The 18,355-nt window shown below is 39.4% G+C and overlaps 1 protein-coding gene across 2 annotated transcripts in view; it reads left to right on the top strand.

Annotated features, from left to right (window-relative positions):
- The window catches only part of LOC109035577 (uncharacterized), a 197,112-nt gene that overhangs the window by 105,671 nt on the left and 73,086 nt on the right, over window positions 1-18,355 (top strand). The window contains exon 4 of one of the 2 annotated variants that reach the window (XM_019049260.2): window positions 12,816-12,854. The exons of the other annotated variant lie outside the window; for it this stretch is intronic. The gene's annotated coding sequence lies outside the window, so the exon portion shown is untranslated. The remainder of the gene's footprint in view (window positions 1-12,815; window positions 12,855-18,355) is intronic. 2 annotated transcript variants of the gene reach the window in all.

The following is an 18,355-nucleotide window of genomic DNA, read 5'->3' as shown; positions in this document are numbered from 1 at the left end:
CCTCGCGGAGCCGCGCGCAACAAAAGACCGAAGATTTATTTATCGGTCTGGAGCGTGGAAGCGTGCCGAGTTTAGTGCCGCAAACTCATGACAACGGCGCGGGGCCCAATAAAGACCGACTCGGATTAGTTCTACGCCAGCGATACAATCTCGGATCTAGATCTGCCGGGACAGACTGCTCAATCCGCACCTGCAGCGCGACGCAACGCAAGGGGCAACGCAAGGCGCGACAAGTGACATTATTAATTAGCCGTCTTAGTCGTGTTCATTTATCCCCTCATTCCGTCACCTTGAGGACCCCGATTCCACCCCGGCTCTCAACTATCCGCGTCCCCCTTTCTCCTTTCTTCCCCCACATACTTTCCCTCCACCTTTCTGTACCCTGCCGTGCTAAAGAAAAACGACGTATGAACATCCGAGAGTGCCACATTTCCTCTCCATACACTGAAAAACAATTCTCGGCGTTTTTACCAAGGTCCGTTGGTACCTTTACCATCCCCCTTTTTTACCAATTATTGGTAATTTTACCAAGACAGACCGGTAAGCTTACCTAAAAACCGGTATTTTTACTGTTTTTCTCAGGTAAGAATACCACTTTTATTGGCAATCAATTCCCGGTAACTTTGCCATTTTATCTCGGTAATTCTACCACAGTCGATAAAAAATATTGGCGTTTTTACCGGGGTCCAGTAAAATTACCGAGAAAGTCAATAATTTTACAGAGATTTCTCGGTAAAATTGCAAATTCCATAAATGGTAATTTTACCAAGTAAAAACTGGGATCAAATAGAACCCTGAATTCTTGGTAATTTTACCCTTTTCTTAGTAAATACACCGAGATTTTTTTTGTCAGTGTAGAGTGTTCATTTTCAAGGAAAGTTATGAATATTTTTCATCGAAATTTTAAGACACTTCAGATGAAATGGACTGCATTTTGCAATTTGGAACTATAAATTCCGGCTCATCTGAAAAAACACTTATGTGCATCGGGAAGCAAATGGCACATACGCTGTTTTTAAACCGGGCCAGAATTTATAGTTCCAAATTGCAAAATACAGTCCAAATTACGAACAAAATGCTCTGAAAAATTAGAGGAAAAATATTCACACATTTTCTCGGATATTCATGATTTGCCAGAGGAGATTGGGCAACGCCTGGAGGCTCATACGGCGTTTTCCCTTAGCACGGGAGTCCTCCCTCTCCGAGTCCGCTCATTACCAGCATCCGTCCGCATTTTAATAACAACGCTCCGGTAGTGCTCAATGATTCTAATTTTATATTTTGTGCGTTCTGTTTCGTGTATAATTAAGGCATTGAAGATTGGGACTATGAATTGAGCCGGTTCAGTGGAGTGTCGCGTGGGCGGGGGGCTGTCGTTTTTAAGTCGGGGTGGTAATTATTTTTGAGGCACCCCCCGGCTCCATCTTTTGACGGAATGCTGTCGATCCATTGCCGCGGAAATAAATTTTATCAGGTGGCGCCTCCAGCACGAGTTCGGGCATTTCAGAAAGCAACCTCTTGCATTCGTCTCCCCGTTTCTCCTTAGATGGATTCGCTTCGCGCGTCTGCAAGGCGATTATCATGCTTCATGGTCCTCCGCACGAGCAGCATTCTCTCGTGTTTAGGAAGAACGCCGTATGAGCCTCCAAACGTTGCCATATTTACTTCGATAAAAACTCAACTTACCGGAAAAATTCTGGGTTTTTCGTTTCCAATTTTTCAGACAATGGAACACATGTTCCTTAGCCAGAATTTCACGTCGAACACGATTCGCGCAACGAATTTTACTGAAACCAACTCCTAACGAAGATATTAATGTTTTTATTTCACATTGGTTACGAGGAATTTGAACTGCCCGCTCACAAGAAACTCAAAGCTCTACGTGAGTCAAATCGCGCACTACAAGCAACATCGGTTCCAGCAAGCTTCTCAATCGAGCAATGTTCATTTCCCACCGTGCGTTGTTCAAACTATAAGCGATCTTCTAAACCGAGCCGAAGCGTCAAGATCGACGTTGCCAGATTTTTATATCGCAAAGATTGTCATGATAACGTTTAGCGCGCGATGTGAATCACGTAGAGCATTGAGTTTTCATGAGCGGATGGTTTGAATTCACGCATCAAGAATCATTAAGTATCTTCGTGAAGAGTTGATTTTGGTAATTTTTGTTGTGCGCATCGTGTTTTACGTGAAATTTTGGATAAGAAACGTAAACCAGAATACTGAAATTTGTACCTTGTCTAGTGGTCCTTTTTGTTCACAATTTAATTGAAAATACCTGAAAATTTCAAGGCAAAATAAGTATAACTTTCCTCAAAAAAAAAGGTTTTGTCGGAGGAAATTTGACAACGTCTGAAGGATCATACGGCGTTCTTCCCCGGCACGGCAGCAATGTCGATGGCACCTCCTTGTAAAGTAACGGCACATCTTGACTGACTTCCGCAGTCCCAAATTTAGGGAAACAGCCGGCGTTACTGCCGTGTTAGCGAAGCGAGCAGTAAGTGCATGCTGGGATGAACCCCGAGACATTTACGGCATGTGCTAACCATCACTGTAGTTATTTACAAGTCAGATTGGCCTTATTTTCACCACCTTTTCTCTTAAAACGATGGACCATACTCCCTATATGACAAACGGAACGTTAGGTTGAGCCCCATCTCAATTTTTAACGATTTTTTGCCGAAATTGGATCTGAAAATATATTTCTCCCGAAAACATTTATCAGTAGTTTTTTATATAATTTTTATAAATGGAATTGACACTCAACACCGAGCTTTTATCCTTCTTTCTATGTAACGTAACTTAATGTAAGCCGAGACACCTCTTTTACCTACTAAATGCGTTTAATCATGATGCTTTTGCAATGAATTTGCTTCTGAATGCGTTTTTAATGTCAAAATACTAGACCTCTTTACATATCAAGCCACAATCTTGGTCACTTTTTCCATCTACATGCGGTAATTTATAAATTCAATGTAATGTCCGTGCCTTTGGGGTTTTCTCTTCGGACACTAATCTTGTAGTAATTTTAAATTTTCTTTTTGAGAAATGAATATTGATTTGAAGTCTATGAAATTATACATTTTCTTCAACCTTCAAAACCACCCCTTTTTCTCAAAGAGAATATCAAATCCGTTTTTCCCTCTCTGCCACTTATGAGCTCCGATAGAGTGATAGGAAGGAACCAACGATATCAAGGAGCTTCGATACAACTATTCGTGCTCTATGGATGTCCCGGCAGCATAAGCAGATAATTGAAGGCGCACTGCTGATTTTCACGCTGCGATCAAGACGTCACATTGCTCGTTTTGAACGTCATGTAAATAACCTAAACGAGATCTAGAGGCCAGATTCACCTATACCTGAACCTTCTTGGTGCGAGGAAACGTGGCGCAAAAATCGCACTAGTGAAGGGTGTTTGTCTGACGCTAAGAGCTCTTCCTTCTCTTTCGTCTTATCCGCCAGATACACTTTAAGACGACTCACCGATGGTTTTCAGTGAATAAAGTAAACGAATTTATTATGCTCATCATTGTCCTAGGAATGAGAAAAATCTCCAAAATATTTTTGGATAAGATCTAGAAATGCTTCAATTATAAAAACAAAATGTACTGGCAGTTCCAAAAATCTACTATGAACCGGTAAAAGCCAATTATACTCTGGAAAAACGATGACAGATAATTAGAGCACTACGATTTCTCTCTCTAAAAAGAAAAAAAAGTCTCAACGTCAAAGTGCACTGTAAGGAAAACATTCTGGTTCATTCACACACATATTCAGTACGTAAGAATATTAGATGCAGATTGGTCTTTGATTTTCAGTTAAAGTCTTTGTTTGGCAAATTCAGCACCGATCTCACGGATGAATTTCTTGAAAAAAGTTTCATTTTTCAGTGTGGATTACGAAATTAACAATTGGAAGGTTTATTGAATTAAATTCTGTCATCAGTAAAATGAAATAACACGAAATAGTTTGCTCGGAGAAAATCTCAAATTTAAATTAAATGTAATAGTATATCGCTTAGCTTATACATCTGACGCCATGTACAATATCTCTTGCCACCTTTCGCCCCCTAGATAAACTATACAAAAAAAAAATTACGAAGATTTGGATTTTTGTGGCACGCGTATCCAAAGAATAATGGCCTCGCGGGAGCCTAAGCGTTTATCTCAGTAATAGTGGTGCCCGCACATAGTCTTTACGCTTACGTGAAATTTTAAAAGTCACGGAGAGTTTTCAGGGATCACCTAGCAGCAAAATACCTCTCTCCCTCTGAAGCCCCAACCAGGTAAAATATGACCACTTAAAGATAAGGAGAAGCGCGTAAAATTATGAGAACCACTGTTGCAGAAACGTTGTTGCCATGTTTCATTTGAGTTAACCTTTTTTTTATTTTAAAACACAATAATGTGCCAGTACTTACTTCAACTTCAGTCCTCAATATGAAACGGGAAAAAACCCAGATAACTAACCCAACGGTGCAAATTAATATTGAAACTAGAATGATGGAATCTAAATTGTGGTGTATCGAAATTTAAATGCAAAAGTATATTTGTGAAATATAAAATAAAATTCAAGGACAGTCTTCTATTTATAATTGTTTCATATGTGCTGAAGAAATAATAGGCGAGGGAAGAGGACATATCAGGAAAAAAAAGTAAAATAATGGATTACTCTTCATTAAATAAAGTCATGAAAGGAAAACGGAAAAAAAACTATTATCGAAATGTGCAAAGCATAATTATTTTTAAAGCGGAACCATTACTTAAAACATTTTATTGAAAATTATTTTTTATTGTTATTTTACTCCTTCGTCTGTTTATAAAAATGCCGTACATTAACATTATTACCTCAAATGATAATTCTTCGAATAAGCATATTTTAATATACGTACATTCAGAATGTCAACAACTTTTTATGAAACTTTTGGGTAATGGTAATCAAGGTACTAGTAGCAGTAACGATGCTGTGGGAGATAATACACTGATCCATGGCAAATATTACAAGAATTCAGGTTATCTTCAGCCTAAAGTCTACCTGCATTCGTAACCGTAATAATGTGCCAGTACTTACTCCAACTTCAGTCCTCAATATGAAATGGAAAAAACCCACGTAACTAACCCAACGGTGCAAATGAATATTAAAACTAGAATGATGGAATCTGAATTGTGTTGTCTCAAAATTTAATGCAATAGTATCTCCAAATCCATTCCTTTACTTTTTTTCCTGATTCGTCTCCTTCCTTCACCCTTTATTTTCTTCAGTACATATGAAACAATTGAATCAGTGAGAAAGAAAACACACCAACTCGGTAACTCGAAAATACTCAATTTCCATTAAAGACAGTTAATTTACAGAAAGGTCATCGAAGTTAGCACGTCTGTTTCAACTTGGACCTTTAAAGTGGCCATAAGTATTTGTCTTTTGGCAGAAAAAATATTTTTCTTAAACTAACTTCTTCACCTACTGTGCAGTTTTGTGTGTGTCTTAATTATTTTCATTTTTCCGAGTTGGTGTGTTTTCGTTCTCACTGATTCAATCATAAATAGAAGACTGTGTTTGAATTTTATACTTCAATAAATATGCTATCTATCGAATCTCCCATGTATTATAATGTAAACAATGTGGCAATGCTCGGAGGTCACGCAAAAGAGTCTAGCATACGCGTGACGGCACGGAAAAAGTCACGATAGAGGGAGCCAGGAGGGACGAGTTGGACAAGTGGGTCCCCAGGGACTCATCGGACGAGATAAATCCGAACGTTTCGCGATAGGCAGGCTGCAACAGGGGGTTTTCCCTTGCCCACTCCTAAACCTCTGAAACCCTCACAACCTCCATTCACTCATTCTTCGGGGTCTTTAAGGATTAAAACTGAAGCTTAAATTTTACCATGAAAATTAAAATAAGTAAAAAGAGTGCTCCTACCTAACTTGAAAGTTCCGAATGAATCAATAGGTAAAATGGGTTCCCATAGGCATGGTTGTAATTAATTTTTCCAGGATTTGTTCCTTGTTTTGCTTCATGTAGGATACGTTCAGGGTGGCATGAAACGTAAGAAAGAAATGAAGGATTGGAAAGTTCAATGAAATATTCCATGAAATTTTACGAGGCTGTGAAATATTTCATATTTTGCAGGGGCTAAAGTATGCAACCAATACTCGAACACCCAAAAATAGAAGAAAATCACTATTTTTACATTTTACGAAACATAAATAGGAACCGGTGTTTTTCAACATCTTTCATAAATTTCTGAAATTTCATGAAATATTTCCCTTGAAATTTCAAGATTTTATCTTGCATGAAATTTTGCCACCCTGGATACGTTGAATGTCTCGTAATTAAGGCTTTAGAATTTACCGATAAACGAAAGATTAGTTAGTTAGTTAAGTTATTAAGAGACATTCAGCATCTCAGGCTATTAATGTCTTTACACAGAATATGAAAAATGGGTTCATATACAAAAATTCAGATTTTTAAACTAAGGGAGACAAAAAGTTTCAGTATCCTTGTAGTCTATCTTGTATTCTAGACTTATATTCAAAACTTTCTGTTCATAAAAAAAAGTAGAAGAAAAGAAACGGGAAAGGTAGATCACTTTAGTCGTGGAAAACGAAAAAAAGAATCAGACGTCAAATTTTTAAAAAAAGAGAAATAACATCGAGTACCAACACAGCCAAAGATAGGAGAGAGGGGACTTATTAGGGCCTCATTTTTTTACTTTCCTCCCGAATTTGAGCGACGCCTAATTGACATAGCATAGGGCGGAGCGTTGCGAGTTCACGCCTCGCGCCATCGCGCCTTCAATTTTGCAGATACTACACGGACATCCATTAAGGACGAATAGTTGTATCTCTGCGCCTTCATCAACGAGCGTTGAGATGTCACTTACTCTTGAAAAGTTGAGGTTAAGCTCGCTGAGAATATGCTATGGTGTATCTAAATCAATAATGATTTAAAAAAAGAAAACAAAGAATAAAAGTTAGATGTCTCATAAGCAAGCGTCGGTAGTCGATCGTCTAAATTGCTATTGGTATTGGAAATGTTGGGCATTCAAGGGTTTATTTATACAACTTTGAAAATTGGTGGGTTGTGATTATGAGAAAAATCTCTGTTGTCAATGACCCAAATGAAAACTAATTATGAGGGTTAGTAAAGGTAAGCTCAGAAGAAGTGCAACTCCTCGGAATTTACCTTTAGTCCGATAAATAGTACGTTTAAATCATTAAAAATTAAGTGAGTGCTCAGGTTTAGATTTCTCATTCGGAATTTTTTAGAGGAATTATTGGGGTGGATTATCTGATTCATGAAATTAAAATAAAATAAACACGGGAAACAAGCTTCAGGCGAGAAACGTATTCGGAAACTGCAATCAAATCAAACATTTATATTTGTACCGTTGCATGCTTCTAATATTAGAATGGTTTATTGAGAAAATGTTAAGGAGTGGATTTTGCGTGATACCCCCAAGAAACTTCCTATCGATTACGCGAACGAGCATGAATTTATATTATGCTTGCGTTGCGCTTTGTTCAGACGTAGACTTCGCGTACATCAACATTTAATTGGGCTTTCGCTCGTTCCATAGAATATGAATGAGATAATTGGAAATAAAAAAGTAAATTACTACCATTCGAGCAGTTTGGGGACAAATAATTTTGAGGTAGGGAGCGTGTAGTAATTAGAGAGAGGGGGGGAGGAGGTGCCACAGGGAGAGAGAGGGACTCAAGCGTGTTATTAATTCCGTCCTCTCTCCACGCTGAGTTCAATTTGAAAATACTATCATCATTATCAAAAAGATTTAAAGGCCAGCAGCCTCAGAGGTTTTTTATGTCCCCAAATACGCTGGCTTAGAGGAAATGCGTCGCTCTTAAATCCCCCTTGTTGAGTTTCATTTCTTCAAAAATTCACCAGACACATAAAATCACCTCTCATCTCCATGCGGACGCTTTGTAAAAAGTGGGAGCCTAAGATGAGGGAACCGAGAGACGGCGCGCCGGATTTGAAAAGGTAGATATATGCGTAAAAAAAGGCTCACCGTATTTACAGTTGGTCCTTATTAGGTACCAAGATCGAGCCCCGTTCCACTCTTCCGCAAAACTGCTTTCTAGCCTGGGATTAGAGCCCGGGGGTGGCGATGTTCAGATCAGTGGCGTGGCGTGCTTTGCGATATATCGATATTCCCCTATTTAAGCTATGGTATAGAATCGATCATCAAGGTGTTCGCTGCGAACACCCTGTGTATCGATCCTTTTCCATAGATTTAAATGGCAGATCAATCGATAGATCGCAAATCACGCCACGCCACTGGTTCAGATGGGGAGCGTGAAACCCTGTTTATGGCAATTTTATTAGGATTCCCAGTTCGACGCACATAAAAAAGTGATTGGTCTGCCTATCGGGAGAAAGGTAAAAGGGTGGAGTTTGACGGTACTGGCACTTTTTACCAAGAAAGAAGGATTCTGAGGGGTGCGCGGTTTTAATAATGAATGAATGCGCAAAATAGTCCATTGTGAACGATTAAACTCCCCTCTGACACCTTCGCTTCTCTGTTTTATGTGCGTACAATAAAATGGTGCGTCGAACCAATTGCGCGCCTCAGCTCCACCTCCAAGTAATGTGAATCCTCGGAGATCTCAAGCGTCTATAGTATCACCCCTGAATTGATTGATCGATTAGGTTGATTGTTTTGAAACAATTAAATCGTCAGGTTTTATCCTCGATGAACGGTAGAAAAAAGTTTAGTGCTTGGGAGTCGTACTTACCCATTAGTGGAGACAAATTTAAGCCCCCATTTTTAACCAAAAGTCATGATCGCTTTTCTGTAGGCTGAAAAAAAAAACCCATCTGCACACTTGGGAGCCAGGCCCACGATCAGTGGCAGAAGCAATGAGTCCAAACTCATAACTTATAACTCATAACTGAATGGACGCTGTATTTCACACAGCGTCAATGCAGAGTCAATTCTGCCAGAAGAAAGGTAAGAAAGGTAAACGTAACTATATACTGGTACAGGTAACCATTCCTCTGACAGAGTCGACTTTGAATTCACGCTGTGTGAAATACAGCATGAATGAATGGTAAATTCTACCAATCTTTTTTCTTCAGTGAGGTTTAACCCTGCGTCAACAGTGTTTCTTTGGGGGGGGGGGGGGGGAAGAAATTACTATTTTCGGGGGGCATGTTTGAGTCAGGTGGTTGTTTGGCAACTATGCGTTAGATTCGGGATCCCTTTCCTGGTGAATTTCAGATTCATTTTAAGGTTGCGCTCCTGCTCAGTGCTCCTCTCATTTTATATTTTGCTCATTAGCCAAGCCTCTTACGCTTCCTTGCCCTTACCAGTCTCTCATTCCGTCCCGTCATGTCTTTTATTATTTATTAAACTGAATTGTGTTTTACGCCAGTGAATTTACAATAGGGTGCAGATTTCTTTGCTCCTTCCCTCTTTGCTTTTCAAGCAGCCCCGCTCCAAAAATAGCTGAAGGGAAAGGATTTCCCGCCGCTTTCTCTTGCAGATATCCATTTTTAATTTCTTCCTCGTTTCACGGTATGCTTATTTTGGATTTCCTTCCTTTTTTGACATTTTATTTCCTAAATGAAGAATAATTTTGCAGCTGTGGTATACTTTGGCCCGGAGTCCTTAAAAAACTTAACTTGGAGTCACTTTCTGCGATGAAGTTCCTACTCTCACTCCTCAATCCTTCCATCACCTATTGTGTGTTGGTTTATGTTTAAACAGCTATCGGCAAAATTCAATGATGAGTTTTGAAAATTATAAGACATTTTTATTTCAAAACTCACTTCTATCAGCTTCTGTTATGTATGCTCGTTTTTTTTTGTTCTGTTTTTCTTTTCTTTTTTTCATGTCACCAATAATTTAGAGGGACTTATTTTCCAACAGTCATTAATGCTCAAAATTTAAATTTTATTTGGTAATGAATTATGGGACTTTTTTGTCTTGTTTTTGTTTTCAAAAGAAACAAAAATAGTGACAATGGTATGAAAAATCCTGTCATTTTCATTCGAAGAATTATAAATACAATTTCCATAATCAGTCTATACAAAGGGTAGATGGGATACATAGCTCGGGGATCACCAACCCGTCCCGCCGAGTAGGTCGAAAAAAAGTATCCTCTGAAGCACAAAACGTGATAAAATGCATATCCACGAGGTAAATTGGAAAAGAGACCGATCGGCTACCGTAATGATCAATCAGATAGCCACATATTGTTTTTTTGCATAAGCGTCACGCATCTTGCACTCTTGTTGCCTTCCATTTTGCCCAGCGGGATTTTTTCTCCTAATTTCTTGCCTCGACATTGCAATTCGCTTTAATTGTTTAATTCCTCCAGTAAACAAGCATATACCCCATGTTGCGAGGGAGCACCTAAAATTCAAACGATTTGTCATGTTCCGAGACCTTTGACGGCGCATCAGCTGTTCACTCACATGGGAGTCCGGAGTTCTAATTGATGCTGTAGTCCAAACTTAAGTGTGATTTAGGCGATCTATAGAATTCTGTGTATGATAAAAATAATCAAACAAAATAAAGAACAAGGGGGAAAAAGTATAAAGCCCAAAAATAAAAGTTTTGCCGAAGTTTAAGCAGAATTTGCTACAAATCGCTTTGATTATCGTTATCTTTGACTTATTTCAATAACAATTGAAAGAAAAAATGGCGGTCAAAGCATCTGCACTAAGGATGTATAATAATCTGGATCGCACTAGAACTATAATAAAAACATATATACGACTCAAAACACATTGTCGTTAAGAAGAACATATTTTGAAAGCTTCGGAGAAAACATAGGGAAAAGCTCCCAATTCGCTCGGAAAAAGAACTTACGGACGCTCGGAAGAATTCTGCCAAATGTTCAAGCAGAATTCGCCTCAAATCCTTTCGAAGATTGCTTTCCCAAACTGACTCCTCCGTAAAAAACGACGAGGAGAGCTACAATCAAAGCATTTTCCCTCAAGATATAAAATAGTTGAAGTCATAAAACTATGAAAATCGAGAACCACATGCTCCGAAGCGTTTTGTCGTAAAGAGGAACATCTTTTGAAGGGCTCAGAAAAAAAACGTAGGGGAAAGCTCTCAGTTTTATTCGGGCGAGAAGCACAAGAAATGAAATTTTAAGAGGGGAAACCGGGGGAACGCCCGAACACAGAAGCGTCAAATTTGAGCAGTAAAACACTAACGAGACATCATAAACAACTTTACAGTTTGTGATTATCCAAATCTTGTTCCGATTGTGCGATTGGCGACGGAACGGTGACGGATGAACGGGAGTAAAAGTGAAGGGTACGGAATCTCGTTAACTTTTTATGTTCCAATCATGGCGTTCCATTCCAGCGCTTTCCCGGGACGCTCGGTGCCATTTTAATACGTTCGCGCGTCCGAGGCACCCCGGAGCCGCTTTTCGCACGGTTACGAAAAATCACTTCTTAATTAGACGTTTGCTGAATCGATTCCGCTGTTCATTTCCCCGTCGCTGAATCGCTCAGTATTTGCTTTCCTATCATTAATTAGCGTCCGTTCCTTTATTCATTCGACTCTCATGAATATTTGATGGTGGGGGTTATGCAAAGGAAAAACCTTTTTTTGTGTTTCCCGCGTTTCCGCCGGCCCGTGCGACTTCTCCTGATTAACATGGTGGTGCCAAATCCTTCTTTTGCCCTCCGTCGAGTTCGAATTGCTAGTGACAAACTTCGCTTTAAATTAGAATGGAGTCTCTAAAATGAAGAAATCAATAATAGTTAAACCGATTCTTTCAGAGAGGAAGGGAATAAAATATTGACCACACCATCTTGCAGAGAGATCAAAGCTAGAAATGCCGAAAATATTATATGACTTACAAAGTTAAATCTAATGTAACTCTAAATATATTTTTGTCATTTTGCCTTTGATTTCCTTTGAGTTTAGTACAGACCTAGCGCAATCCTACCATATTTTCATTGAGGCCATCCATAAATTACGTAAAACACTCAGGGGGGAGGGAGGAGTCTCTAACAGCCTTACGGTGCCTTACGGTGCCTTGCGGTGCCTTACGGTGCCTTGCGGTGCCTTACGGTGCCTTACGGTGCCTTACGGTGCCTTACGGTGCCTTACGGTGCCTTACGGTGCCTTACGGTGCCTTAAGGTGCCTTACGGTGCCTTAAGGTGCCTTACGAGGAGGCAAGGGGGATGGGGTTGAGCTTTACGTAAGCTTTCCAGCCTATATTTAAAGAAAATTCAAAAGTCCATTTTTCGTCAGGTTGATAATAAAACTCAAAATGAAATGGAGGAAATCAGCACATCACCGATTGCTGATCGATCGGACCCTGCTCCTTTCATTTCTCTTGATTCCCACTTCACCACTCCGTGGGATAGTGAGGAGTGACTTCATCCTTATGTCAACTTTACACTTTTAACTATTCCAGAGATAAAAAAAATCTTCAATTTTGCTCCACGTATTTCTGTTTATTAAACTAATTGCAACGTTAATATTTCCCATGAATTTACTTCAAAAAGTTTTACCAGTAAAAATTTTGGCCTAAAAATTCCATTCTTTTTCTAAAAGAAATCGTAATGCTTGAATATAAGATAATTGAAAAAGAGGGGGGGGGGGTTACTGGAGCCTTTACGTAATTTTTAGAGGGGTAGGGGGCACGGGCTGCTTTACGGTGCCTTACGAGGAGGGAGGGGGGTCTAGAAATGGGAAAAAGTGCCTTCCGTATTTTATGGATGGCCCTTTTCCACATCATTTCTAATTATTTCTTACTTTTAAACAAAAGCTTTAATATTTCTAAATGACTTGAAATTTTTTGTCCGGTTTCAGGCTGATCCGCAACTAGAGGAAGGGAAAATGAACTAGCTGGTATGTTAAAAACGTATTTTTAATCTAGTCAATTGGTTACTGTATAATTTTCTTTATGTATGCAGAAGGGTAAACGTTTGAAGCATATGATATAGCATCAAGCCCTCTAGTTTTAGATCGCCAAAACTCACAAGGTATAAAATTAACCGTTGTTCTGGTATTACGGCCCTATCATGGAGAGGAAAGAATCATTGTTCTTACAATGCCCACAGTGGATTCTAGGTCCCACCTACTTTTCTGGTTGTAGATACAATGGTACTTGTGTGGTAAAAATTATTTCAATCCCGGTGACAATGCAGCATTATTATTGAGACTGAACTATTTGTCACCACAGAATAGTAAATGCAACGATTCTTTTCTGTGCATGCAGTTGAGCATGACTCTAGTACCGAAGTGCTGCGCTGGTGCTTGTGCTATGGCTGGTAAAAAGCAGGTAGAATGAAAGTGGTGGCACCTCAATTCATGTCGTAAATATTGTAAACTTTGTGTTCAGCGCCCGCAAATACCCTTCTGTAATGAAAGATACGCAATTCAAAATGCCGAACCCGCCTGCTTGAAAGAGAAACGGTATCGAAATTATTTTTTATTCCAACTATGCTCCAAATTGGTGGGTTTTTCATAGGATTAGTAATTAATCAAAGGGATCTAGAATATTCCGCAGCCCTGAGCTTTTGTCATTCTTTCCACGCTGATTGCTCCAGCTTTTTTCCTTTTAATTACTGCCATTCCTGCAGCAGCCCAAAGCTTCGAAGTCATGGATGTCAAATCGCCCGACGAGAGGAATAATTGTTTGACTGCCTGACATTCAGTGAAGTTAATTTCCCGGTCCTAAAACTGGCAAACAGGAAGAACCAGCACACTGACGCTCATTTTTTAATGAGCCCCACTCTGTTTTTCGCGCACACGGCGAGACATTTGCCTCCCTCGCCCCAAACTCGGCAGCAGCCAGCTTACCGCAAAAATTTGCAAGTGGCTTGTCACTATTAAAAAAATACTTCACAGCAGCGGTGGAACATTTTTTATTAATTCGTTTTCGAGGCTCTTTAATTCAACCGCTCTCTGCTGTCTTTCTCCACCGCTAACAACCTCTCCTCTCCTGTACAGCTCTCTAACCAACCCTCTCTCATTTAGCGTCACTTTGAATTCGGCCTCCTCCTTCTCCCCATTATCACATCCATTACCATCATTTCCCCCTTCCTGAAAATATAACCTCTCATCAGTATAAAGACAAGAAGGAATCAAGTTTACTATGAGCCTTTTTCGGATCATTAATACATTACACCTTGTTTTATTCTATTTTCCGGGGGAAATTGAAAGTCAACTTTTAAAGGCGTTGAGACAACTGAGTATTCTTCTTAATTGTGAATTCTGCCGTGACTAGGACTACGCACTTAATGGTCCAAACATACGCTGACTAATTTTGAAACAAACTTCACGGGAAAAATGTGTTAGGGGTCGTACCCTAAAATTATGGTATTACTCCAATTTGTTTGACGATATCGTCATATCCAATTAATTTTCCTAGTACCGCAACTCAAGTTGGGGTATCACCGCACAATTTGGATTAGTAACCCAATTTATTGGGCAACTACCACAATTAATTGAAAATGCACAAGTTTAGGCCCAACTCCTACCTTTTTCTTGTCCGTGTTATGTAGGCAAACTTTTTTTGGTGAATTTTTCGACTATCTTAATATATTTGAGGATGGCAATTTAATTGAAGAAAAACGAGTGGCTGGGCATACTTTTGCGTTATCAGCGCTGACTCAGTACACATGCTATCGAACATTCTAGAAACAAACCTAATCACACCAGTACACGGTGCGGCATCCGATGCGGACAAAAATTGGTGAAAGACACTTAACCATAAATAATAAAGTTAGTAGCACACATTAAATACACATTATATTTTCCTTTCACACATATATATTTTTTTTTATCAATTTAAATTAAAGTAATCCATGCACAGTGTGCAAAACTTTAAAAATCATGAGTTGAAAAACGCTGATTATGCGAGTTTAAATAATGGAGCCTAGCATAAATCGGAGTGACGCAAGTGCTGCAGCTGCACGCTGCCAGCACAAAACGCGCACTGGCGCCTACAAACCTAAGGGGATACTTCACGCATTGCGCAATGCTTGAAGTATCCCCTTAGGTTTGTAGGCGCCAATGCGCGTTGCGTGCTGGCCGGCCGGCCGCCCACGTTCGTGAGCACGTTCTCTCAAAAAGAATCAAAGAAAAATGGTGGCTCAGTAATATGTTGACTCAATAAATAAGGTGAGCAAAGGTTGATAGGACTGAAAGATGAACCATGTGAGATTTCAGCAGTGCTTAAGTAAATTCATTTATTTGAAATTAAAATAGTAAACCAGATCGAAAGATATTTCCGTAACAGGGTGGTTCCCTGTACGTAAGCAAAGTATTGATGAAGATTTTTTTATTACTGGTCATTTAGTGAAGTAGCACTTTACGAGTTCATGGAAGCTCCGGATTCCAAACGTGATTGCTATCCGATACAAAAAACTGAAGTAAATTATATTCTGCCCCAGTTTTCTATTACCAATTTATTACGTTTTTGTTCTGAAACCGCGAGCGAAGCACTTAAATTGAGATTTGCGGTGGAAGGTTTTTGAGTGGCAGGTGTCGAAATACCAGTTGACTCTGAAGCTGACGTCCAGGTGGAATTGACCGTATTTCTATCAAACGGAACTATGTGCATTATGACGTGAGCCCTGTTATGCACATATGCTTATGGGTCTCAGGGCTCATGTCTTAATGCACATAGGTCTGTTTGGTAGAAATACGTCCAATTGACCGTCCGTTTTTGCAATTTCAGTGACTCTTGAAAACCTCGAGTTTCACCGCAGTCTTTAAATACTACCATCGATAAAATGTTCATCCCATTTGTTTATTCACTGGAAAAAACACATTGGATCTAGAGTCCAGACTCTTAAAAACATCGACAAGAAAAAATACTCTTGATTCAATCAGATTTAAGCTCAAGTCAAGAACCAAGCCTCTTAATTTGAGCGGATTTCCTTTCGATTTAAGCTTAAATCTGATTGAATCAAGAGTCATTTTTCTTGTCAATGTTTTTAAGAGTCTGGACTCTAGATCCAATATGTTTTTTTTCCCCAGTGTTTGTACATTTTGTAGGTTTTTTCAGTATTTTGAAGCATTATCAACGCACTTTTTTAAAAATGAGGAAAAGTATTTTAAAAGTGTGTGTCTTTGGAAATTTTAAAACCACCTAGTGCGACACGCAAAAAAAAAAAAAAAAAAAAAAAAAAAAAAAAAAAAAAGTCACGTTTATCGCCAATATTTGTTTGATTTATGGGCATGGCTACTAAAACTTAGCATTGATCCTCGGTGGTGAATGTCTCATGGTTAATTCTCCAAATTTTATTACCCAGGAAAATACAATGATTCACCCATTTAGAAGCTATACATTTTGTTTTAAAAAGCTACGTTTACGAATTGTATTCTAATGTAAAACATAATTATAATAAGAAACACCACCCTACACGGATATTTGGATTTACTTTTGATGGTGCGCCTTGCATATTTTTAAATATTGTATCAAAGGGATCAGGTGGTGAAAAAATTGCGGTTATTATTGCATAATTAAACGCAGACCTTAAGAGGCGATTAAAAGCACACTCAAGGCGAAGAAATTATTATCCTGTCATTAGGAAGAAAGTGTACGTAATTGGTACGTCGTTATGCCCCCTCCAGTGCCTCCCCCTCCCTTCCTTCGGCTCCAGTGTTGTGATTTCGAAACACTGAATAACAAAATTTCAGGTAAAGTCGGAAAACAGGTAGCTTGATCTGCAACGTTGCAAATATCTCATAAAATTCCATTTTTCGGACGAAATAAATCATGTTTCTCTTGAAATATCTATCTACTGGTCCTTCTTCCTTAGCTGCAAAATATTCTGTGAAAACAACGAGCAGTAAGGAAATTCCATCTTTCTCAAAAAAATAATAGAACTGCTGAAATTTTGAAAAATTGCGATTAAGATGCGTGTTCGTCGACTTTCAGCATCGAATTGCCCCGGGAGTTCATGGCGTCGCAGACAAAGGTATGTACGTGGTTTCATAAGTTTATCCATTAAAGTTTACTTGCGAGCTGCCACCAGGCTGATAAATTCATCTCGAGAAATTTCAGTAAAATTACTCCCGTAATCGAGAACCGATTTGACTAGTCCATTATTTTGATTATGAAAGATCCCTTTCAGTTAAAGAAGCATTTCGACGGTGAAACTAGCAGACCACGTTTCTCGGCTTGCGACGTTGCAGATTTCCTGTCATACTTCATTTTTCAAGTGCGCAACTATTCAGCATCAATTCTTGAAAACTCCTACGATTTATCTTCACTGTTTGTAGAAAACCCTGTGAAAACTTCAAGAAATACTATTGATTTGTTCTCTTCCAAAAAAATAAAATGGGAGCAACGGAAAAAAAGTGAAGTTGATTTGACATTCTGGATATAAAAAAAGAGTGCGAGAACTTATAAAATGCTGAATTACACGCTACTGCAGTTACTTTAGCAATGCAAAGATGTAAAACTAACTGATGTGGCGGAGAATTCAGCATTTTGTAAGTTCTCGCACACTTTCTTTACACCCAGAATGTTAAATCAACTTCCTATTTTTTTTTCGATGAACGGAGATTTTTGAACACTGTTGCTATTCTGAGGGATTTTTTCGATAGTTATGAAGAGGCAACATTTTAATAAAGCTGTAATCACGCTGGTCCCTTTTTGCTGAATGCGATCCATATGTCGGGATGCGCGCTCGAGTGCGACAAACACTCATTTTAACTCCTGGATGCAACTATTCGAGCTCCACGGATGTCCATGTTGCATATACACGAAAGTGAAGGCGTTTTGACTAACGAGATACGTAATCCGGTAGTTTCACCGTGATTTACGGTACTTATCAGCCCCCGATTTTGGAAGTTATGCAACGTAGACGTCATGCACTAGCCTGTTGTGGCGGATCTTTCAAGTGGGCATTGCGTGTCAAGTCGTTGGCCGACGACGCTGCAAAAACTGAGGAGGAACAAGAAAAAAAGGCATTCGTGTTGTTGACCCGTTATCACCACTCCCCGATCCGTCGGCGAAGGAACTAAGGAAACTTATGTTTTCCTTCCGCGTCAAACCGCTCCCTCCCCGCCGCCGCGCCGCCACCCGCACCCTGAGCGTGTTGAATAACATTAAGATATCACAGTTCGGACATTCCTCACTTACTACCGTCGCCCCTAGCGGCAAGCGTGTCAGAAACTCAAACTAGCCTCGATTTATTTCCCTTTTCAGATGTACCTATTTACAGTGTAATAATAACTGATCCGGGCCGAGTTTGTTTCCGGCTCGAACGACTTCCGGTTGGTGTTGTCAGATTGATCACTTCCGGTCGGGTAGCCATCAATTTAGTTTAAAGGGAAGGGACTTTTGGGATTTGAATGGTGTATTACGGGTTCGACCCAACCCGAAACGCTAT

The sequence above is a fragment of the Bemisia tabaci genome, chromosome 1 (assembly GCF_918797505.1).
Source record: "Bemisia tabaci chromosome 1, PGI_BMITA_v3".
Classification (NCBI taxonomy): Eukaryota; Metazoa; Arthropoda; class Insecta; order Hemiptera; family Aleyrodidae; genus Bemisia; species Bemisia tabaci.
This window is presented reverse-complemented; position numbering and strand designations above follow the sequence as displayed.